At 40.6% G+C, this 26192-nt stretch overlaps 3 non-coding genes across 3 annotated transcripts; all 3 read right to left on the reverse strand.

The window, feature by feature from the left end:
* Nucleotides 1–5271: 5271 nt before the first annotated feature.
* Nucleotides 5272–5344, reverse strand: trnav-cac (transfer RNA valine (anticodon CAC)). Its single transcript has one exon. It is a non-coding gene; the product is annotated as a tRNA-Val (tRNA).
* Nucleotides 5345–5679: 335 nt separating this feature from the next.
* trnav-cac (transfer RNA valine (anticodon CAC)) lies at nt 5680–5752 on the reverse strand. The gene has a single exon. It is a non-coding gene; the product is annotated as a tRNA-Val (tRNA).
* Nucleotides 5753–10177: 4425 nt separating this feature from the next.
* Nucleotides 10178–10250, reverse strand: trnav-cac (transfer RNA valine (anticodon CAC)). The gene has a single exon. It is a non-coding gene; the product is annotated as a tRNA-Val (tRNA).
* Nucleotides 10251–26192: the final 15942 nt, after the last annotated feature.

The raw sequence follows: 26192 nt of genomic DNA on the forward strand, positions 1-26192 counted from the left end.
TCATGAAATATATATAATTACATTCATTCCCCAATGAGCGGCGTTGTGGCACTAAGTGATGATTGTATGGGGACTTTGTTTATGGCTCTATCACTTCCTAAGTGTCAAAGAAACTGAACCGAAAAGGAATGAAAGCATAAACAAAACAAAAAAAATATACAAAATATAGTTCTCACACAAAAAAATCATCTAATTGGACTGTATTCTATATACGTCCAATGTTCTGGCAAAATGATTATCATGGCATTGTCTCTAATGCCATATCTAGGGTTTTTCCTACTTGGTGTGCTGCTTAGGCGCTATCCTAAGTTGATAACTATATGATAAGTCTACAGCTGTAATGCACTAGTTTTGGGCAGTCTACAGGGATGACCTATGGACTTCTGGGAAGAAAACTGGTGAGTGCTGTAGAGTCAAAGCCCTAGAAGTAAATGTTCAACTTTACTAAGGCTGGTATATTGCTTGGGCCCTTAAGTGGTCCTAGCATAAATCCTAATTGGATGTTCCGTTGTGTATGTGCGTTTATGCTTACACAATCGCATATGTCAAGGGAAGAAAACAACTTGTTCAGAATGAGTCTGACGTAGTCAGCTAATTTTCAGGTCAATGCCTGGAGGTCAGTCAGAATTGGTGTCAAGGGAGTCTGTAGTAGTTTTTCTACAAGTCACTGTGTCTTCCACTACTGTAGTGGCGATAGGTATGAAGTCTATTTCATAGCTATGTTATTCACGGAGGAGCTAACCTCACGACGGAAGTACTCTTTAAGTATTGGACCAGTCATATGTGGTGTGATCATGGTTCATGACTTCTAATAATTTTACTCCTGAATGGAGGGTCCTGTTTATTAGTGACATGTGTGTTAACCATTGGAAGAGTGCACTGGAGATTCCCCTCCACGTGTTGCACTCTGAGTGACTCCTATGTCGCTGTTGTCAATGGTAATTTGATTGGTTAGGTCTCTAACATTCTTACTGATTGTAGCTGGACTGACTGTTGCTAGTATTGGTACGGGTACTCAAGGGGACCAGTTGTCCTACCGATTTATTCTGAAATATTATCTACCGGAACACATGATTGGAGCATTTTACTAGTTGTATTGTAGTTGAACCTACACATGGCAAAGAATGATTATTGATGCCATTTGTTTTGGAGGTGGACAAGTCCACTGGACTTCCTTTACGACCAGTGTGGTACACCTCAGTACTATCTTAGATGTCTTCTAAGATAATCCCCGCCTAGGGGCCTGTCTGCTCCTCACTGTTCTCATAGGGGAGTTTACAACTAGATTTGATTTATGCTCTGGTGGCCTCGTACGGTGTTGTCCGTAGTCTCGACCCCCCCACCGGCCTCAATGAGGCTCATCATCGGTCTGGGCTAATATTCCCCCCCTTTGTGCCTCGGGACCCCCCCACCAGCGGGTGGTGTTAGTGTCCGATGCGCAAACGAGAAGATTGGACCCTACGTACGAGTTTTCAGCGGCCGCTTTTTTATGAGAATGGCTGTAACCTTTCAACCAAATCTCCTGGTGTTTGAGCTTCAAAACGCTCAGTGGCTGTCGAGGCATGTCAGTCACCACCACCTTCGCGTGTGGCAACCTCTTCGTTACCTGCGAACTGAGACGAGGATATCGGTCTGTGATATCGCAAAGTGTTTCACCAGTGGGAGTCATCGGGTCAGTTGCTGGACTGACGCCATTAGTGTCATTGTAAGGGGTGACAGTCCCCAACAAAGCGGCAGGTGTATCATCGGAAACAGAGTATACTCTGCGCATCAATGTTTTTCTTGCTGAGACGGCCGCAGTGCTTGCGGAAGTGTCCAAAGGGCAAGAGAAGTTCATCTCAACTATCGTATTGCACGACTGCAAGGAGGAGGGAAATTGCTTATTCACAGAGACAGCTGGCTCGAAATCATGAAAAGAATGGTCGGCTGATGGAATGTGTCGAGATATCGTACTATCTCCGTGGATCGGATTCTGTACCAAGAGGTTTCTAAACGTCTTTTTCTCAAGGGGTGCTTTCGACAGATACCCCTCGTGAAGGACTGTGTTGCAGCTAGCGTTAGGGGGAGACAGTGTGGTCAGTGGAGAAGGCACTGTGGCCTGTGACCATACCTGGTTGATTTTCCAATCCATCAATGGGAGTAACCGATCCATCAAGTCTGCTCCAAGTAGCAGGGGTACAGTTTCGAGGCTGGTAACATACACAGGGTGAACGAGCGATACGTCCTGGAAGTGTAGTTTCAGCATGACTCTCAATGTGAGGCGAGGTAGTCTGAGTGACCCCTCGATGTTTAGTGTCGCATCGTTCCACTTTTAAGCTGTTAGGGCTAGGGGGCAGTATTTACACCGCCAGATAAAAAACGTACCCGATTTAATCTGGTTACCACTCCTACCCAGTAACTAAAATATGCATATACTTATTACATATGGATAGAAAACACCCTAAAGTTTCTAAAACTGTTTGAATGGTGTCTGTGAGTATAACAGAACTCCTATAGCAGGCAAAAACCTGAGAAGGTTTCATGCAGGAAGTGGCCTGCCTGACAAGGTGTTGTTGTTCTTGCTTCTGTTTATTGAAGAGTCAGGATCTTAGCTGTAACGTGACATTTCCTAGGCTCCAATAGGCTCTCAGAGCCCGGGAAAAACCTGAACGATGACGAGGCAGCCTCAGGCTGAAACACATAATTGCCTTTGCCAAGTGGCCCATCAGAGGACAATGGAATTAGGCGCGTGCCCGATTCGACCCAGTGATATATTTTCCTTCGGCTGTTTATCTAATTGCAGATTCCCGGTCGGAATATTATCGCTTTTTTACGAGAAAAATGGCATAAAAATGGATTTTAAACAGCGGTTGACATGCTTCGAAGTACGGTAATGAAATGCGCCGTGCGCGCGACCGTTATTTACCATTGGGATAGTGTCTAGAACGCACGAACAAAACGTCGCTGTTGGAACATAACTATGGATTATTTTGGACCAAACCTACATTTGTTATTGAAGTAGAAGTCCTGGTAGTGCATTCTGACGAAGAACACCAAAGGTAATAAAAATGTTCTTATAGTAAATCTGACTTTGGTGAGTGCTAAACTTGCTGGGTGTCTAAATAGCTAGCCCTGTGATGCCAGGCTATCTACTGAGAATATTGCAAAATGTGCTTTCACCGAAAAGCTATTTTAAAATCGGACATATCGAGTGCATAGAGGAGTTCTGTATCTATAATTCTTAAAATAATTGTTATGCTTTTTGTGAACGTTTATCGTGAGTAATTTAGTAAATTCACCGGAAGTTTGCGGGGGGTATGCTAGTTCTGAACGTCACATGCTAATGTAAAAAGCTGGTTTTTGATATAAATATGAACTTGATTGAACAAAACATGCATGTATTGTATAACATAATGTCCTAGGTGTGTCATCTGATGAAGATCATCAAAGGTTAGTGCTGCATTTAGCTGTCTTCTGAGTTTTTGTGACATTATATGCTAGCTTGGCAATGGATTATTTACATAGTATTTTCGATTTTAGATCTCTCCAACATGGCCGTTTGTCTGTATAGCAAAGCATATTTTTCTGGGCGCAGTGCTCAGATTATTGCAAAGTGTGATTTCCCAGTAAGGTTATTTTTAAATCTGGCAAGTTGATTGCGTTCAAGAGATGTAAATCTATAATTCTTTAAATGACAATATAATATTTTACCAATGTTTTCTAATTTTAATTATTTAATTTGTGGTGCTGACTTGACTGCCGGTTATTGGAGGGAAACGATTTCCTCAACATCAATGCCATAGTAAAACGCTGTTTTTGGATATAAATATGAACTTGATAGAACTAAAAATGCATGCATTGTCTAACATAATGTCCTAGGAGTGTCATCTGATGGAGATTGTAAAAGGTTAGTGCATCATTTTAGCTGGTTTTATGGTTTTGGTGACCCTGTCTTTGAATTGACAAAACATTACACACAGCTATTGTCAATGTACTCTCCTAACATAATCTAACTTTATGCTTTCGCCGTAAAACCTTTTTGAAATCGGACAACGTGGTTAGATTAAGGAGATGAGTAATTTAGTAAATTCACCGGAGGTTTGCGGGGGGTATGCTAGTTCTGAACGTCACATGCTAATGTAAAAAAGCTGTTTTTTGATATAAATATGAACTTGATTGAACAAAACATGCATGCATTGTATAACATAATGTCCTAGGGTTGTCATCTGATGAAGATCATCAAAGGTTAGTGCTGCATTTAGCTGTGGTTTTGTTTTTTGTGACATTATATGCTAGCTTGAAAAATGGGTAGTCTGAATATTTCTGGCTGGGTACTCTGCTGACATAATCTAATGTTTTGCTTTCGCTGTAAAGCCTTTTTGAAATCGGACAGTGTGGTTAGATTAACGAGAGTCTTGTCTTTAAAATGCTGTAAAATAGTCATATGTTTGAAAAATTGAAGTTTTCGGATTTTAGAGGAATTTGTATTTCGCGCCACGCCCATCATTGGATATTGGAGCAGGTGTTCCGCTAGCGGAACATCTAGATGTAAGAGGTTAAGAATTGCTGCTATCATTTCATTGTAGTGTTCAAATTTCCAAAATTTGGCATTTATGAAAATAACTATTCTCTGTTAAAACTACAGTACCTACTGCACGTGTCAAAGAGCACTGTTTCCGCCTGGATTCAAACCGAGGAACTTTCCTGTGTAATGCGAACGTGATAACCACTACACTACAGAAACTGCTGCTGCAATTATCTGCAAGGAGTAAACCAAATTTTACAGACATTCATGGCACGTATTCTAATTTCCAAAATAATGGATTAATGAAATTCTCTGTTACCACTATAGTACTTCTTGAACGTGTCAATGAGTGTTGTTTCCGCCCGGTTTCAAACCAGGGACCTTTCGCATGTGAAGAAAACGTGATAACCACGTCACCACAGAAACTACTGCTACAATTAGCTGCAAGGAGTAAACCACATTTTAAAGATATTCATGGCACGTATTTGAATTTCCAAAATAAGGCACTAATGAAATTCTCTGTTACCACTACGGTACTTCTTGAATGTGTCAATGAGCATTGTTTCCGCCTGTTTTCGAAAAAGGGACCTTTCGCTTGTGAAGCAAAGGTGATAAACACTACACTACAGAAACTGCTGCTACAATTATCTGCAAGGAGTAAACCGAATTTTACCGATATTCATGGCACGTATTCGAATTTCCAAAATAAAGAATTAATGACATTTTCTGTTACCACTATGGTACTTCTTGAATGTGTCAATGAGCGTTGTTTCCGAGCGGTTTTGAACCAGGGACCTTTCGCGTGTGAAGCGAACGTGATAACCACTACACTACAGAAACTGCTGCAAGGAGTAAACCGAATTTTACTGATATTCATGGCACGTGTTCAAATTTCCAAAATTAGGCATTTATGAAAATAACTATTCTCTGTTAAAAGTACAGTACCTACTGCACGTGTCAAAGAACACTGTTTCCGCCCCGTTTCAAACCGAGGACCTTTCGCGTGTAAAGCAAACGTGATAAACACTACACTACAGAAACTGCTGCTTGATTTTTCTGCAAGGAGTAAACCGAATTTTACAGATATTCATGGCATGTATTCGAATTTACAAAACAAGGCATTAATGAAATTCTCTGTTACCACTATGGTACTTCTTGAATGTGTCAATGAGCATTGTTTCCGCCCGGTTTCAAACCAGGGACCTTTCGCATGTGAAGCGAACGTGAAAACCACTTCACCACAGAAACTACTGCTACAATTAGCTGCAAGGAGTAAACCGAATTTTACTGATATTCATGGCACGTATTGAAATTTCCAAAATTAGGCATTTATGAAAATAACTATTCTCTGTTAAAAGTACAGTACCTACTGCATGTGTCAAAGAGCACTGTTAACGCCCCGTTTCGAACCGAGGACCTTTCGCGTGTGAAGCAAACGTGATAACCACTACACTACAGAAACTGCTGCTAAAATTAGCTGCAAGGAGTAAACTGAATTTTACAGATATTCATGGCACGTATTCGAATTTCCAAAATAAGGCATTAATGAAATTCTCTGTTACCACTATGGTACTTCTTGAATGTGTCAATGAGCGTTGTTTCCGCCCGGTTTCGAAAAGGGGACGTTTCGCGTGTGAAGCAAACGTGATAACCACTACACTGCTGCTACAATTAGCTGCAAGGAATAAGCCGAATTTTACCGATATTCATGGCACGTTTTGGAATTCCCAAAATAACTATTCTTTGTTGAAAGTACAGTACCTACTGCACATGTCAATGAGCACTGTTTCCACCCTGTTTCGAACCGAGGACCTTTCGCGTGTAAAACGAATGTGATAACCTGATGAATTTACTGTGTTAAATGAGGCCTCACCCCCTGGTTACACTAGTGACCATACCCCCCGTGCATCCGGCAAAGGCGGAGGTGTTGCTAACATTTATGATAGCAAATTTCAATTTACAAAAAAAAAACTATGACGTTTTCGTCTTTTGAGCTTCTAGACATGAAATCTATGCAGCCTACTCAATCACTTTTTATAGCTACTGTTTACAGGCCTCCTGGGCCATATGCAGTGTTCTTCACTGAGTTCCCTGAATTCCTATCGGATCTTGTAGTCATAGCAGATAATATTCAAATTTTTGGTGACTTTAACATTCACATGGAAAAGTCCACAGACCCACTCCAAAAGGCTTTCGGAGCCATCATCGACTCAGTGGGTTTTGTCCAACATGTCTCTGGACCTACTCACTGCCACAGTAATACTCTGGACCTAGTTTTGTCCCATGGAATAAATGTTGTGGATCTAAATGTTTTTCCTCATAATCCTGGATTATCGGAGCACCATTTTATTGCGTTTGCAATTGCAACAAATAAGCTGCTCAGACCCCAACCAAGGAGCATTAAAAGTCGTGCTATAAATTCTCAGACATCCCAAAGATTCCTTGGTGCCCTTCCAGATTCCCTCTGCCTACCCAAGGACGTCAGAGGACAAAAATCAGTTAACCACCTAACTGAGGAACTCAATTTAACCTTGCGCAATACCCTAGATGCAGTTGCACCCCTAAAAACTAAAAACATCTGTCATAAGAAACTAGCTCCCTGGTATACAGAAAATACACGAGCTCTGAAGCAAGCTTCCAGAAAATTGGAACGGAAATGGCGCCACACCAAACTGGAAGTCTTCCGACTAGCTTGGAAAGACAGTACCGTGCAGTATCGAAGAGCCCTCACTGCTGCTCGATCATCCTATTTTTCCAACTTAATTGAGGAAAATAAGAACAATGCGAAATTTCTTTTTGATACTGTCGCAAAGCTAACTAAAAAGCAGCATTCGCAAATGGAGGATGGCTTTCACTTCAGCAGTAATACATTTATGAACTTCTTTGAGGAAAAGATCATGATCATTAGAAAGCAAATTACGGACTCCTCTTTAAATCTGCGTATTCCTCCAAAGCTCCATTGTCCTGAGTCTGCACAACTCTGCCAGGACCTAGGATCAAGGGACATACTAAAGTGTTTTAGTACTATATCTCTTGACACAATGATGAAAATAATCATGGCCTCTAAACCCTCAAGCTGCATACTAGACCCTATTCCAACTAAACTACTGAAAGAGCTGCTTCCTGTGCTTGGCCCTCCTATGTTGAACATAATAAACGGCTCTCTATCCACCGGATGTGTACCAAGCTCACTAAAAGTGGCAGTAATAAAGCCTCTCTTGAAAAAGCCGAATCTTGACCCAGAAATTATAAAAAACTATCGGCCTATATCGAATCTTCCATTCCTCTCAAAAAAAATGGAAAAAGCTGTTGCGCAGCAACTCACTGCCTTCCTGAAGACAAACAATGTATACGAAACGCTTCAGTCTGGTTTTAGACCCCATCATAGCACTAAGACTGCACTTGTGAAGGTGGTAAATGACCTTTTAATGACGTCAGACCGAGGCTCTGCATCTGTCCTTGTGCTCCTAGATCTTAGTGCTGCTTTTGATACCATCGATCACCACATTCTTTTGGAGAGATTGGAAACCCAAATTGGTCTACATGGACAAGTTCTGGCCTGGTTTAGATCTTATCTGTCGGAAAGATATCAGTTTGTCTCTGTGAATGGTTTGTCCTCTGACAAATCAATTGTACATTTCGGTGTTCCTCAAGGTTCCGTTTTAGGACCACTATTGTTTTCACTCTATATTTTACCTCTTGGGGATGTCATTCGAAAAAATTATGTTAAATTTCACTGCTATGTGGACGACACACAGCTGTACATTTCAATGAAACATGGTGAAGCCCCAAAATTGCCCTCGCTAGAAGCCTGTGTTTCAGACATAAAGAAGTGGATGGCTGCAAACTTTCTACTTTTAAACTCGGACAAAACAGAGATGCTTGTTCTAGGTCCCAAGAAACAAAGAGATCTTCTGTTGAATCTGACAATTAATCTGGATGGTTGTACAGTTGTCTCAAATAAAACTGTGAAGGACCTCGGCGTTACTCTGGACCCTGATCTCTCTTTTGAAGAACATATCAAGACTGTTTCAAGGACAGCTTTTTTCCATCTACGTAACATTGCAAAAATCAGAAACTTTCTGTCCAAAAATGATGCAGAAAAATTAATCCATGCTTTTGTTACTTCTAGGCTGGACTACTGCAATGCTCTACTTTCCGGCTACCCGGATAAAGCACTAAACAAACTTCAGTTAGTGCTAAATACGGCTGCTAGAATCCTGACTAGAACCAAAAGATTTGATCATATTACTCCAGTGCTAGCCTCCCTTCACTGGCTTCCTGTTAAGGCAAGGGCTGATTTCAAGGTTTTACTGCTAACCTACAAAGCATTACATGGGCTTGCTCCTACCTATCTTTCCGATTTGGTCCTGCCGTACATACCTACACGTACGCTACGGTCACAAGACGCAGGCCTCCTAATTGTCCCTAGAATTTCTAAGCAAACGGCTGGAGGTAGGGCTTTCTCCTATAGAGCTACATTTTTATGGAATGGTCTGCCTACCCATGTGAGAGACGCAGACTCAGTCTCAACCTTTAAGTCTTTACTGAAGACTTATCTCTTCAGTAGGTCCTATGATTAAGTCTAGTCTGGCCTAGGAGTGTGAAGGTGAACGGAAAGGCTGGAGCAACGAACCGCCCTTGCTGTCTCTGCCTTGCCGGTTCCCCCCTCTCCACTGGGATTCTCTGCCTCTAACCCTATTACAGGGGCTGAGTCACTGGTGTTCTTCCATGCCGTCCATGGGAGGGGTGAGTCACTTGAGTGGGTTGAGTCACTGACGTGGTCTTCCTGTCTGGGTTGGCGCCCCCCCCTTGGGTTGTGCCATGGCGGAGATCTTTGTGGGCTATACTCGGCCTTGTCTTAGGACGGTAAGTTGGTGGTTGGAGACATCCCTCTAGTGGTGTGGGGGCTTTGCTTTGGCAAAGTGGGTGGGGTTATATCCTGCCTGTTTGGCCCTGTCCGGGGGTATCATCGGATGGGGCCACAGTGTCTTCTGATCCCTCCTGTCTCAACCTCCAGTATTTATGCTGCAGTAGTTTATGTGTCGGGGGGCTAGGGTCAGTCTGTTACATCTGGAGTATTTCTCTTGTCTTAACCGGTGTCCTGTGTGAATTTAAATATGCTCTCTCTAATTCTCTCTTTCTTTCTTTCTCTCGGAGGACCTGAGCCCTAGGACCATGCCTCAGGATTACCTGGCATGACGACTCCTTGCTGTCCCCAGTCCACCTGGCCGTGCTGCTGCTCCAGTTTCAACTGTTCTGCCTGCGGCTATGGAACCCTGACCTGTTCACCGGACGTGCTTGTTGCACCCTCGACAACTACTATGATTATTATTATTTGACCACGCTGGTCATTTATGAACATTTTAACATCTTGACCATGTTCTGTTATAATATCCACCCGGCACAGCCAGAAGAGGACTGGCCACCCCTCATAGCCTGGTTCCTCTCTAGGTTTCTTCCTAGGTTTTTGGCCTTTCTAGGGAGTTTTTCCTAGCCACCGTGCTTCTTTCACATGCATTGCTTGCTGTTTGGGGGTTTAGGCTGGGTTTCTGTACAGCACTTTGAGATATCAGCTGATGTACGAAGGGCTATATAAATAAATGTATTCGAATTTCCAAAATAAGGCATTAATGAAATTCTCTGGTACTTACTGAATGTGTCAATGAACTCTGTTTCCGCCCAGTGTCGAACCAGGGACCTTTCGCGTGTGAAGCGAATGTGATAACCACTCCACTACAGAAACTGCTGCTTGACTTTTCTGCAAGGAGTAAACTTAATTTTACAGATATTCATTGCAGGTATTTGAATTTCCAAAATAAGGCATTTATGAAAACAACTATTCTCTATATAAATACGGTACTCATTGCATGTGTCAACGAACTCTGTTTCCGCCCGGTTTCACACCGGGGACCTTTCGCGTGCGAAGCGAACGTGATAACCACTACACCACTGTCACGGCCCCTCCTCTGCAGTGCAGGGGCGGTTCCTCCTTTAGGCAGAGGAGGGTCGTTAGTGATTGGAACTGGTGTGATTGGAGCCACCTTGGCTCAGGGTATTTAAACTGCTTCACTAACCACACTCTCTATTTCTCTCTCTCTGCTCCTCCAGGCTATGAGCCGGCCTGTGACAAGTGGGAGCTTGTCTGTAAGTTAAAGTTAATTGTACTTTAGTCTTACTTTAGTACTTTACTTTAACATTTTGTCATAGTTAAGGTTTTGTCTAGATTGTCTTTGCTTTATTATTGATATGTTTGTTTATTTGTAATTTGGCTTATTTGACTATTTTATAGTTAACTTGGGTTAGTTAAGTTTGCAATTTTTTTTTGTTTAAGGGGATGTTTTGGTTGGGCGAATATTGTTGAAGAGAGCGTTGAGAGCCATGTGTTCTTTTGGTTCAGTTAGCTTGGTAGCTAAGTTTGGTTAGCAATTCTTTCTGGGTTTTTCTGGGTTTTTGTTCAAGTGGGAGTCCTCTCCTGTTCAGGCTTATCAGCGAGTGTCAATAGGAGGCTCGTGGTGTTTTTGTTTTAGGTGGCAGTGAACGTGGGTAGAGCTTCCCTTTTCCTTTCCCCTACATCGGCTCGGGAGCACCTCCGTGGTTATGGGGGGGCCGCCAGTTCTGGTTGTCTTTTCCACTCCACTGGTTTTGTGTGCATAAAACCCCAGCACATGTGACTGCACGAAGACCAGGGCCAGTTAGTTATTTTTTGGAGGATAGTGGGGTGTGGCTCCTGTCCTTGAACCCAGACTGACTGCAGGTGAATTGTGTTTTTTTAGAGCATTTGTAATAGTTGTATTTGTTGAGGAAAATGTCTTCCATTCTGAGCAGTTTTGTTCAAGCTCCTTCAGAGGTAGTCTTAGAGTTGTGTACTAAGGAGCAGTTAATTGAAATTGCTGAACATTATCAGATTGAGATTGTTGATAAAAAAAATTACTGTTAAAGTTAAATTAAAGCAGGGTCTTAGGGAAATGGGTGTTTTTCGGGGTCAGTCTACTAGTAGTGAGGGTACAAGTTCAGTCTAGTCCGTCATTAACTTTTGAGCAGCAGAGGTAGCTGTTGCAAATGCAGTTGGAGACAGCGTGATTGAGAAATGCTAATAGACCAGAAGGACTACCACAGTTTGATGTTTCACGGAATCTTCGTTTGTTGCCTAAATGTGATGAGTCAGATCCAGACACATACTTTGTTTTATTTGAGCGTATTGCAGAAGCTAGAGCTTGGTCAGATTTGAACATGACTATGTTGTTGCAATGTCTACTTACAGGTAAAGCACGTGAGGCTTTTGCAGCACTGAGTGTAGCTGACAGTAAAGTGTATGCTAGAGTTAAATCAGCAGTTCTGAAGGTCTACGAGCTTGTGCCAAAGGCATATCATCAACGTTTTCGTTACAGGAAGAAGTTAAATTCACAAACCTATTCTGAGTTTGTTCGTGATTTGACTTCTGCATTTAATCGTTGGGGTACAGCTTCTGAAGTTAGTACTTTTGAGGGTCTGTCTTATTTGATTGTGTTAGAACAGTTAAATTCTGTGACCAGGTTGCGGCATACATGAATGACCGTGAAGTTAAGTCTCCAAGTGATGCAGCAGTCCTTGCAGAGGAGTACAGGTTAACACATAAAAGCCATTTTGAGTCAAACAGTGACATGTACCATAAATACCTTACTTCTAGGAATAGTAGGTCACCTTTTTTTGGAGCTTCTTTCTAAAGGCCTCAGCAGAAGTTTGGGTCTGGAGGACTTAAAGCACCGGTTAATGCTAATACCTGTCGCTACTGTTTAGTTGAAGGACATTGGAAGAAAGATTGTCCTCTACTTAAATCAAAAAAGTCAGGTCAAGTTAAACCTGCTGTGATGGCAGCTCCTGTTACAGCCTCTGACCACCAGGGTGAGCTTTTTCAGCCACTAGTTGAGTTTGATTCTCAGTCTTCCCACAGATTTTTCAGCCTTTATTTCAGATGGTGTAGTGTCCCTGGTAGATGGCAACCAAAATGTTTCAATCAAGATCTTAAGAGACACTTGAGCTTTAGATTATTTTATTCTGGAATCTGTTTTGCCGTTCTCTAAGGAGTCTGATACTGGCAGTTGTGTAATGGTACGTGTTGTGCGTTTAGTTCCATTCTCTTCTCCTTTACATGAAGTTACCCTAAAATGAGGTCTGGTAGAGGGTGATGTAGATATTGTGGATAGATGCCAGTAGAGGGAGTCCACATGATTTTGGGGAATGATTTGGCAGGTAGTAAGGTGTGGGCAGATGGCAAACTAAACATCTTTACGAAGCAACCTTCAGTGTCCCCAGCAAGGGTATCTCCAGATCGCAACTGTGTCTCCTGAGTTATTTCCAGTTCGTGCTGTTAACCGCGCTGCCTCTTGTAATAAGGTTGAGAGTAAGCCAGAAAGTCTTGAGTTGCCAGTCAAACTCCAGACAGAACAGTTGACTAGTTCTAGAGATTCATTGATGGCTGAGCAAAAGGCTGATCTGTTTGATAAAGTTGTTCCTGATTCAGTGGTGAGGAATAGTGCTCAGTGTTATTTTCTTCTTGATGGGCTGTTGGTTAGGAAATGGGTTCCACACTACGATCAGGGTCTAGGATAACCAGTCTTTCAAATAGTTGCACCTACTACTTTGCGAAATAAAGTGTTGCAAACTTCACATGGTGATGTGGCAGGTCATATGGGTGTTCGTGAAACTTATAATCGCATAATCTGTTATTTTGTCTGGCCACGTTTAAAGCGGGATGTAGCTCAGTTTATTAAAACTTGTCATACGTGTCAGCGCACAAGCAAGCCAAACCAGGTTGTAAAGCCAGCATTTTTGTATCCAATACCAGCTGTAGGGCAACCTTTTGAGCATCTTATTATCGATTTGTGTTGGGTCTTTACCACGGTCCAAGTCAGGTCATAGCTACTTATGAACTGTTGTGTCAAGCAACTAGCTTTTTCCTTGCGTTCCATCACTTCAAAATCAGTAGTTAAAGCGTTAACTCAATTTATTTCAACATTTGGGATTCCAAAAATCATCCCGTCAGATCAGGGGTTTAACTTAACCTCCCATTTATTTGTTCAGGTTCTCAAACAGCTTAAAGTTAAACACAATAAGTCTACTGCGTTCCAGAGTCAGGGAGCTTTGGAATGTTTTCAAACTTTAAAATCCTTGCTTCGTGCATACTGTACAGAACTGTCTGCAGATTGGGAGGAGGGGTTACCATGGCTGTTACTAGCTGCTCGTGAAGTAGTGCAGGAAAGCACAGGGTTTAGCCCAAATGACTTAGTGTTTGGTCATAAGGTGCGTGGGCCTTTAGCAGTGCTGCAGGATGGTTGTTTGCCTGAGGAACCATCTCAGAACCTTATTGACTATGTAAATGGTTTTAGGTTGAAGTTGTATAGGACTGGTGAACTGGCATAAGAAACTAAAATGTTCTCAACAGAAAATGAAACTGAAATATAACGGACAGGCTGAGCTGCGTGAGTTTAGTCCCGGTGATCGTGTACTTGCTCTTCTGCCTCTTGTAAGTTCACCTTTTCAGGCAAAATACTGTGGTCCTTTCACTGTGTTGCGCAAAGTGTCAGATTTGAACTATCTTATTGAAACCCCTGGTCATAGGAAGTCCTCTAAATTATGCCATGTGAACCTGTTAAAATGTTATCACTCCTGTGATCTAAGCAAAGTGGAAGGCACTCCAGCGGTGAGGTCAGCGTTGACTGCTGCTCCAGTCACTGCATCTTGTGGCTTTAACTTTGTGGAGGGGGGAGAAGAGGTAGTTAGGGTTTCGGATGAGGTCTTACAAGGTCAGTTAGGCTTTAGGTCTCATTTGGGCATTACAGCACTTCGAAGTCTGTTGGTTCTGGTTTGCCCTCTAACTGTGTTCACTGACCACAACCCCCTTATTTTTCTGAAGTCCCTGCAAAATCCCAACCAGCGCCTGATGCGTAGGGCTTTGTTCTTGAAACCATTCAACCTGGATATTAGACACATTAGGGGTAAGGATAATATCATTGCTGATGCTCTGTCCCGTGCTCCTTTAGCCTAGTTTGTATTTTCTCTCTGCTGACCCCTGTGGGCTGTCTGCGCCTCTTTCCTCTTAAATTGCTCCCCAGGTACCAGGGCTGCTGAGCTTGACAGGGACAGTCAGCTAGGGGACATGGGGCTACTGCTAGGAGCCGGGACTGGTATCTGTTTTTTGGGGGGAATTTTGGGTTATTTTAAATATGTTGGGTCATAATTTGGGTTGAGGGTGGGACCCTCATTTTAAGGAGGGGGGTCTCATGGCCCCTCTACAGTGCAGGGGCAGGTCCTCCTGCAGGCAGAGGAGGGTCGTTAGTGATTGGAGCCACCTGGGCTCAAGGTATTTAAACTGCTTCACTAACCACTCTCTCCCTCTCCCTGCTCCTCCAGGCTATGAGCCGGCCTGTGACACTACAGAAACTGCTGCTTGATTTTTCTGCAAGGAGTAAACTGAGTTTTACAGATTCATGGCACGTATTCAAATTTCCAAAATAAGGCATTTATGAAGACAACTATTCTCTGTATAAATACGGTACTCATTGCATGTGTCAATGAGCTCTGTTTCCGCCCAGTTTCAAACCGGGGACCTTTCGTGTGTGAAGCGAACATGATTTGTTTAATTTTTTATTATCAAAAAAAATTCTTATTTTTACAATGTGTACAGTACAATCTACAGAGAACAATACAGAAGACACTAGACTAACAGACAGGTGAACATTCACCCCTATCAAATCAAAGAACCCAAAGAAAAATACAAAAACGATTATACAAAAACAGACATGATTAAGACATAACAAAAACCACACACAAAATAGGCAAATTAAAAACACCCCCTATCAAATAACAATCAAAGAAAATATCAAAACAGTGCTTTCAAAAATTACAAGTGATACCTCCTCTCGTGAAATTAACCCACTCCCTTCAACAAAAGATTCATCAAAATGTTCCATCCCATAATTAAACAACATATCTATGTGTTTACTGAACAGTGATATAGACCCCACACCTGAACCCTCTTCCTGTCAAAATACCATAATTCCTCCTACAAAAAATAGCATACCTCACAAAACTCAACAATATTCAACAAACACACATTAGCACCCTCACATTTACCAGACACTCCAAATAACAAAAGTTCCTCCCACGCATACTTTTTCACAATCCCCCCCCCAGTTTTTACTTAATTTTTTGGTAAAGTTAAGGAATTGTTAAATCCTCACATTCTATAAACAAATGCATAAGAGTTTCCGGGAAACGTCCACATACGTCGCATTCCCTTTCTATCTCACAATTAATTTTCTTTAACACCACCTTTGTAAATATTATGTCTTAATTTGAAATCATTATTTTCACACTCCTTACTATTATTTTACATTTTCCCATATCTTTTTTTCATCCAATTCCGGAAAAACTACTTTCCAAAATTTCTCAGCAGCCGGCCTTCTACAAACTTTCCTACCATTGTATAGAATAATCTTTTCACTGGTATAGTAGATAAATGTACTTTCTTCTTACGTCTACCAATGAACAAATTAGGAAATACAAATAAATCTTCTCTTTCAACTTCACTATTTATTAAATCAACCCATGCTCTTGGTATACTATTCTTTATCTTGTCATACATATTATTCACGGTTACCCTTCCCACCTCTTCATCCCATTCACTGATCATGTCATAGCTTCCCCAGGTAAAAACCCTGGAATTACCTCGTATGTATTATCTTTTATTTGCCATAGACCTGCACTCATAAATACTTTATTATAACAAACTTGTTCTTTGTTTTTGATTTTATCATTCAAAAATATAGGTTGATTCATAATCAGGTCAATATGTCCACATTCATAATATACATTAGGCAACAACTCTGCCCATGCATTTAGCACCTCTTTATAAAAATCTGGTACCTTTTCAAACATTGCCCTTTTAAGCCCCATCAATAAACCATTATCCTCACAACCACCACTCTCCTCTAAGTAGACTCTAAAGAAGTGTTTCCAGCCATAATCTTCACTGTCATACAAATATTTCTTTACTGTTTTTATCCTAATAGCTTTTCTTTTGACACCTAAATCTACAAGTTTTAAACCTCCATCCACATAGTCAGCTATCAATGTTTTCTGATATTCTCACTCCTTTCCATCCCATATAAAATTAGACATTATTCAATTCATTTAGAACCCACTCAGGCATGTCCAGGACTCCCAAAACATACAAATTTAGATACATTTAGATAATACCAAAGCATTTGCAACAATTGCTTTCCCTTGTAACTTTAGTTCTATTTTTCCAGAAATTCAACATTAGCTTGACTTTATTAAGGATCCCAGTCCAAGTTATATATTTTGCCTCTTTCTCCTTTACACCAATGTATACTCCCAGCACTTTAATAAAATCCTTTGCAATCATGAGTGGAATCTCACTCATTTACATTGATATCCCCAACAAACATTATTTGTCTTCTCTAACTTTAGCACCTGCTGCCTTGCCATATATCTATGATTCCCATAATGCTTCCAATGCTTTCTATATCCTTCACAGTACAAGTAGTGTCATCAGCATACTGATGTACAACACTGACACCACCACCTGGGATTCCAACACCCCTTAACTCTTTATTACTATTTATCAATGTAGCTAACGGTTCTGTAGAAACACTGTACAGCAGAGCTGACAAAGGACAGCCCTGCCTTACTGACCTCTCTACAGGGAAAGTATCTGTTAACACTCCGTTACATTTAACACAACTTTTAGCCCCACTATACAACAGGTTGATCCAAGATACAAACTTTGGCCCAAACCTCTCCCAAGTCTGTAATAAAAAGCTGTGCTCCACTCTATCGAAAGCTTTGTTAAAATCCAAACTTAAAACTATACCACCTTCATTTTTCATTTGATTAACAACATCCCTAATTGTACAAATTACATCTGCAATATCTCTTCCAGGTATGCCGTAGGCTTGTGTTGATTCAATAATACTCCCAATCACCTTTTTCATCCTATTCGCCTTTTTCATCCTATTCGCCAACACTTTAGTCAGTATCTTAGTCTGAATTTAGAAGGCTAATAGGCCTATAATTTAACTTTAATCTACTGCCCCTATTTTTGAATAAGATTGTTAACATTCCAGTTGACAGACTCAGGGATTTCCTTATTCTCTTCCATATAATGAAACACCCTCACTAAAATGGGTCCCAAAATATCTACAAAGACTTTATAGAACTCATTTGTTAAACCATCCAAACCCAGACTTTTATTACCTTGCGTGCTAACAATTGCTTCCTTGATTTCCATAATCAAAATCTCTTCATCACACATCACTCTATCTGCCTGTGATACTTTGGCACTAATTGTATCCAACACTTTTACAACACACACTTTATCTATATCATTCTTTTTGTAAAGATTTCTGTAAAAGGTTTCAACTGTCTCTAAGATCCCAACAAAATCGTTTACCTTTACACCTTTTATCTTCCAACTCTACAATGTGACTCTTAGTTTGTTTTCTTTTTTCCAGAACCCAAAAAAAGGATGTACATTCTCTCCCTCCAAACGTACTGTGCGCTACTCCTAACAATAGCACCCAAACATTTACTTTTTTCATAACGACCCAGCTCTGCATGGATTTTCAAATAATTCACAACATCATAGTCTGGATCCGTATCAGCCTTTTCAAGTTCATGCAACATCCTATTCCTAAGCATTATTTCTTTCTGCTTATCTAAACGGTTATGATTTTTAACGTACCTAATACTCCTATTTTTTTCCTTTTACTTTCACTTCCTCCCACCATAAACACACGTTCTCTTTTAACAGTACATTAGACATTTCATCCTTAATACATTCAACAATTTCATTTCTATATCCTTCCTCCTTTAACAGACTGGCATTTAAACACCAGACACATCCCCCTCTCCTCTCCACACCAAAACCCATTTGAAATGACATTACTGCATGATCACTATATGCTGTAAAGGTATATGACACCTTAACATGCTGCACCAATTCTTGTTTTGCTAGACATAAATCAATTCTGCTTTGTTTTAATTCCTTTAGAACCACCTGCCTTCTAGAGAATACTCTTCTGTTTGGATTTTCAGCCCTCCATATATCTACTAGATTCTCCTCATTCATAAGTTTCCATAATGCATTTCTAGAAGAGTCATATCTGAATTTAGCACAACTAGAGGCATCATTCTACTACACCTCACATTAAAATCTATCAGTATAGTTTTCTGAGCAGTGTTTTTAATTTGAAACATTTCTCTCTTTTCAGATTCAATGTTTGAAACAAACATTAAACAAACTACATTTTGAACTTCAAATTCAATTACAATAAGTCTGCCATCATTGTCAGCATATATTTGTTTTACATTTTGCACCACATCGTTTATCAAAATAGCCACATCTCATGTTTTATCCCCTCCATGACTACAAAAAATTAAATCAGACCATTTACTCTTAATCTCCTGCATTTTGGAGTCTGTCCAATTGGTCTCTTGAAAACACAACATGTCTGCCTTAGACACTAATACCTGCTCAAATTTGCTCATGTTTCTCAAACTGTTACCGTTTAGGGATGCGACTGTAATCATTATGAATGTGTGCAGAAGTATAATCAGAGCCAAACAAGTCCTTTCAAGACCTACTTTTTCTTTTTTCCAACTCCCATCATCTCCCTGGTTTTCAACAATGACCTTTTTTTTTACAAACAACTGAAGATCCTCACTATCTATTTCATCATCCGTCTCCTGATTTGGATTTTTGGGGTGAGCGGCGGGGAAGCCTTTTGAAAAGTGCGCTTTAACAGTGCCCATGACCCAGCCCACTCTTTGGTGTAATTTTTACACAGGCTTAAAGCTGGCTCAGGCACCTGAGAAGCACCTTGCACCATCTCTACCTGTGTATGTATTTCACCGATCATGTGCTGCTGTTCCACCTTGTCAGCAGCAGAGACTAAAACCGCGTCTCGTGCTTTGCCAGAAGACATTACAGGCTCTTCAAGCTTATCTGCCACTGTCTCTGGAATCACTCTCCATGTCACTCTCATCCTCTCTCCATAGGCACACTCCCCTCCCCTTCCTCAGACGTGAGGTCCATTGTTTGCAAAAGTAAGTGATCTTCTCCCTTATTACAGCTAACTTTGGGTCTGTCACACATTTTGCACACATTTCCTATGTTCCAACATTCTCTGGCATAATGCCCTTCACTACATTTGTGCCATGTGAATTCCGGACATTCCTTAAGTATGTGCCCCGGCTGAATACATAATCGACATACCTTCACTTGATTGTCGTGGATTACACGAAAATATTCAAATCCCTCGACAGTGTTAAATTTGGTAGAATATGGCAAGGATTGCACATTGTCTGTAAACTTTACCTTGCAAAATCTTGTCCCATCTACAATGTCCGTTCCTGGCCACATCCTCCTCTTGATTGGCGTGGTCGCCTTCACCTTCCAGCCTTTTAGTTTCTCTTCTATCTCCTCATCCGTAATGTATGCGGGCAAGTTCAAAAAGGACACCACCAGCTCATCGTTCCCTAGTTCTTTAGCCATGATTTGACAGTTCTTTATCTTTAGCCCGTCTATTAGTCTTTCTTTTCCATTTACATGAGACATTGTTATTTCATACTTATTTCCGTCTTTCATTCGACATCCAAGTATTGTTCCGCAAACTTCCCTTATTCCTCTCAGCAATTCCATCGTTGTTATTATCTCGTCACTTATTTCCACGTTCACCGTCAGTTCCTTCTCATGTTATTTTTTCAGTTCTTCCTTTAAAATTCTGATTTCACTGTTGTCCTTTCCCATAGTTTGTATTCTTGATGTCGAAGCCATGTTGTCCGTCCGGTTATTTTAAGCAATATCCCCCAAACAGCTCATGCTGATGGGGGATAATAACAAAACTTTCAAACGTATGTCAAATAAACGATATTCTCTCAAGTACTGACACCTGCTGCTCATCCACTTCCTGAACATCCAAAAAGGGTTGTGTGAAGCGAACGTGATAACCACTGCACTACAGAAACTGCTTGAATTATATGCAAGGAGTAAACCGAATTTTACTGATATTCATTGCATGTATTCGAATTTAAAAAATAAGGCATTTATGAAAATAACTTCTGTATAAATACGGTACTCATTCCATGTGTCAATGAAGTCTGTTAGGGTCAGGGGGTTAGGGTTAGGGGTTATGATAAATTCTTTTTTTTTTTTTTTCACCTTGCGTTGCACTGGCCTATTCATCTGTTATTGTTTCCATTCTGGGTTTATTGGGAGGGTTGTGTGTGAATGTGAGAATAGTTTACCTACTTACATTTTGCCATTTAATCCAAGTGGAGCCAGAGATCTAAGGGTTGGGGTTAGGTTTAATGACAGATGAATCTGATGTGCACTGGCAAACCTTTTAAAATAAATGGTAAAACTATTGTATAGAGATACTTTAATTACAAAAAAGGGGGGGGGGAGAATAATAAGAGGACCAGGATCATAATTTAAAATAAAACCTGGGTTAAGAACCAGGAATACAATCCTAAGGATTAGAGACCAGGGGCCAAGGTCAGAACAATAGTCCAGGAGTTAGGGTTGAGTATGAGTGTCTAGGGGTTAGAGTTAGGTATATGAGCTCCAAGAGTTAGGGTTAGATAAGGGGTTAAGGTTAGGATGGGGAATTAGGGTTAGGCATGAGGATCTAGGGATTGGGGTGGGGGATTAGGATTTTAGGAACTGGGGGTTAGGTATAAGGGTCTAGGGGTTAGGATAGGGAATCAGGATTTGGGAACTAGGAGTTAAGTGTTCAGATCTAGGGGTTAAAGTAGGGTATAGGGACTGGGATTTAGGATTTCGGGACTAGGGGTGAGTATTAGGGTCTAGGGGCTAAGTTTAGGTATAGGAACTGGGATTGGGAACTAGGGGTTAGATTCGGGATCCAAGGAAAAAATAAGGGAAAAGGAGAGGACCAAATAGGGGAACCGCCCAACAAATAAAAAGTATGCATTAAGGACAAGTGCTATTAAACAAAGACAAATCCACAGTAGACGAATCAACATACCACACTAAGTGTAAAAATAAGTGCTTTCAACTCAAAATAAGCGCTATAAAAGTATACAAGAAATAAGGTAAAACCACGCCACACTAACGAATAAAAAAAGTATATAAATAAAAGTGCCATCATTCATGGGAAGTGCTTGAAAAACATAAGAATGAATTCATAAATTAAATAACAAACATTTATCATGAGCGGCTCTCCCACGGCCCCCCCACCCGTTCCTAGCCCCTAAAAAATATACTAATTTAACCTCACCGGAGATGGAGCCTCCCATCAGGTAGATAAACAAAAGTTTCATATTTTTCATTCAAGCCCTTAGGATCTATTGTTTGGAGGCACCCAATCCAAGTTCTGTCCATCCCCTGTCTGTGTCCTGGACCAGCTCCCATTTGTCTCCAGACCAAAAATACTCAAATTTTCCACTGCATGTAAGCCGAAATGCAAATACAATACAGTACTCTTTATTACCTTTAGCCATATGGTATAGATGTTGTTTGAGTCTGACCTGTAGTGCATTTGTTTCTCCTATATAAATGTTTTGGCACAATTTGCACTTAATTCCATAAATCATGTTTACAGTGGACAATTCAATTCTGTCTTCTTACAAGGAACCCCAAACCTGAGAAGGCATTAACAATGTATTTTAGGTCTCCCCAAATATTTATCCAATTTTAGGTACATCTTTCGTCTGGAAGGCGGAGTGGACTAACATGTCCCCGAGGTTTTTATTTTTTCTATAGGCTGAGATTACTCTACAATCTACCAGCCCATCCACAGCTTGTTGAGCTTCCCGGAAGTTAGACCTCAAGGTCCTACTAAATCCACCCAAGCTCTAGTAACAGATGGTATCAAATTGTGTGTTTCTGCTGTTTTATTGTAACCCCCGTCCCTGCCAAATAATTGGCCTACCTCTGCTTTTATCCCCCTAAGGAAATGTTTGGAATATCCCCATGGCACCAAGGCTCTAAAAATAATGGTTGCCTCCACGTGCTCACATAATGTACAAATTCTATTAAACCAGATCAGCTGAGATTTGATTATCCCTCTAAATTTATGTTTTGGAAGATAACTTGCCTTATGTAGCAGAGCATGCCTATCTGTCTGCTTGAAGAAGACTTTAGTGGCCAATGATTTAGTTAACCCCTCAGAAAATACAAAGAACCTGAGTGTCCAAAAACTCTAGTTTTTCCCTTTGTATATTGTGGGATGTTGTAATGGCAGGATGTGTATTGAGGGTTTCTAAAAAAACACTCAAAGTCCTTCATAGAACTCACCCAGATACCAAAGATGTCATCCAAATACCTGAGATAGAAAAAAGCAAGGGTCTTACACTTAGGAAACACTGTCTCTTCCCAAAAACAAGTTGGCAAAGGCTGGAGCAAACTTCTTACCCATGGCAGTGCCATGGATCTGAAGATAAAACGTATCATTAAAATCATCCCTTAAGACTCAACTTCAACAGATCTAAAATGTCCTTATCTGGGGGTCAGGGGTTAGGGTCAGGGGTTAGGGGTTAGGGTCAGGGGTTGGGGGTTAGGGTTAGGGTTAGGTTTGAAAAAAAACAGACGAATCTGATATGCACTGGCACAGGCAAAACTTTAAATAAATGGTAAAAACCTAGTATAAAATACCTTAATTAAGAACAGGGGAGGGAAAATAGAAAAAAAGAGGGGGGGGGGGGGGGGGGAAAGAAGGAAAAGAAAAAAATATTTATAAACAGATTACCCGGAAGATAAAACCTAGGTTTGCAACCCAAGATGCAATCCCTAAGGGATAGAAGCCAAAACCCAAGGTCAAGACCACCAACCTGAAATTAGGATGGTCATAGACATACAGGGGTTAGAGTTCGGCACACCAGCTCCAAGAGTTAGGGCCAAACAGGGTGATATAAGGGTCAAGGGGGTATAAGGGTTAGAATTAGATGAGGGGGTATGAAAGTTAGATAAGGGGATATAAAGGTTAGGGTTAGATAAAAAGGTTAAGGTTAGATAAAAGGATATAAGGGTTAAGGTTAGAGCTAAGGGGATGTAAAGGTTTAATAAAGAAATATAAAGGGTAAACTGAGGGTTAGATAAGGGGATGTAAAGGTTTGGGTAGGTAAGGGGGTATCAAGGTTAGGGTTAGATAAGCAGGTTTAAGGGTTAGGGTTAGATAAGGGGTATAAGGTTAAGGTTAGAGCTAAGGGGATATAAAGGGTTAGGGTTAGGGTTAGATAAGCAGGTATAAGGGTTAGGGTTAGATAAGGGGTATAAGGTTAAGGGGTATAAGGTTAAGGTTAGAGCTAAGGGGATATAAAGGTTACATAAAGGGATACAAAAGGTTAGGGTTAGATAAGGGGATATAAAGGTTAAGATTAGAACTAGAGGGGTATGAGGATTAGATAAAGGGATATGAGGGTTCGGGTAGGGGTTAGGTAAGAAAGGTGCAGAGATTGAGGTGAAAATGGAAAAATAAGGGTTGGGACCTAATAACCAGGGGTTGGGGTTAAAATTAGGATCAATCCAAGAATCAGGTTTAGATCTAGGGTCTAGGGGTTAAGGTTAGGCATGAGGATCTAGAAATTAGGGTAGATAATTAGGATTTTAGAATTAGGGTTGAATATAAGGGTCTAGGATAGGGAATCAGGATTTCGAGGAGTAGAATTTCAGGAGTGGGGAACCGCCCGACAAACACACAAATAAAAAGTACCGATACAGGGCAATAATAAGTGCTACTACACAAAGGCAAGACCACAATAGACGGATCAACGTCCCACACTGAGTGTAAAAATAAGTGCTATTGAATTAAGATAAGTGCTCAAAAAATATATACCAAAGAAAGTCAAATAAAACCACGCCACACTAAAAGATGCAGAAAATTTATGTACATAAAATAAATATCATCATAAATGTTAAAAAAACATAAACGTAAATCGTAGATAAACAATTAAAAAAAGACGTACATATAAAAATAAGTGCTTTGATAAATAAATAAACAAACATACCCCACTAAATATGCAAGTGCTTTAAACTCAAAATAAGTGCTATGGGGGTATATATAGAAAGATAAAACCACACCACACTAAATAAATAATAATAACATAAATACAATCCTATAAATAAAATAAGTGCCATAATATTGATCATAAGTGCTAGAAAATATATGTAAAAATAAATAAATATATTATTTGATAAACGAACATTTATCTTGGGCGGTTCTCCCACAGCCCCCCACCATCCCATCCCTAAGCGAAACCCCACTCATCCAATCCCACTGGAGATGGCACCTCTCATCAGGTAAGTAAGCCAGAATAAATTTAATATTTTTCATTCAGGCCCTTGGGATCTATTGTTTGGAGGCGCCCAATCCAAATTCTTTCCATCCCCTGTCGTTGTTTCCTAGACCAGCCCCCGTTTGTCTCCAGACCAAAGATTTTCAAATTATCACTGGCATGAAGGCTAAAATGTAAATACAACCCCGTGCTCTTATTACCTTTTGCCATATTGTATAGGTGTTGTTTTAGTCTAGCCTGTAGTGCATTCTTGGTTTCTCCTATATACATTTTTTGGCACAATTTGCACTTGATTACATAAATCAAGTTTGTCGTTGACAATTCGATTCTCTGTCTTATAGGAAACCCCAAACCCGAGAAGGCATTAGTAATATATTTTGGTCTCTCCAGGTATTTTTCCAATTTGTTAGGTACCTCTTTCTGCCGGAAGGCAGAGTGGACTAATTTATCCCCAAGGTTTTTATTTTTCCTATATGCTGAGATTATTCTACAATTCAACAGCCCCTCCAACGCTTGTTGCGCTTCCCGGAAGTTAGACCTCAACGTCCTGCTAAGTCCACCCAGACTCCCAGAGTATGTAGCAACAAATGGTATCAGATTATGTGTTTCTGCTGTTTTGTTGTAACCCTCTTCCCTTCCAAATAATTTTCCTACCTCTGCTTTTATCTCCCTAAGGAAACGTTTTGAATATCCCCGTGGCCCCAAAGCTCCAAAGAGAATGGTTGTTGCCTCCTCCACATGCTCACCCAATGTACAAATTCTGTTGAACCGGATCAACTGGGATTTAATTATCCCTCTAAAGGTATGTTTTGGATGATAACTTGCCTTATGTAGCAAAGCATGCCTATCTGTCTCCTTAAAGAAGACTTTAGTAGCCAATGATTTAGTCTGCCCCTCCGAAGGTACAAAGAAAACCTGAGTGTCTAAAAACTCTAGTTTTTCTCTTTGTATATTGTGGGATATTGTAATTGCAGGATGATGTGTATTTAGGGATTCCAAGAAACACTCAAACTCCCTCATAGAATTCACCCAAATCCCAAAGATGTCATCCAAATACCTAAGATACAAAGAGGGAAGGGTCTGACACTTCACAAACACTGTCTCTTCCCAAAAACACATATATAGGTTGGCAAAGGCTGGAGCAAACTTCTTCCCCATGGCCGTTCCATGGATCTGAAGGTAAAACTTATCATTAAAATTAAAATCATTCCTCAATAAACTCAACTCCAGCAACTCTAAGATTTCTTTATCCGGGCGCTGAGGGTCAGGAAACCTATCAAAGGCCCGTTTAACTGCCCGCAGTCCCAAAGGGGTATCAATATTTGTATATAGTGAGTTGATGTCTATTGAAAATAAGAACGCCCCC

This window comes from Salmo salar, chromosome ssa24 (genome assembly GCF_905237065.1).
Source record: "Salmo salar chromosome ssa24, Ssal_v3.1, whole genome shotgun sequence".
In the NCBI taxonomy this organism is placed as follows: Eukaryota; Metazoa; Chordata; class Actinopteri; order Salmoniformes; family Salmonidae; genus Salmo; species Salmo salar.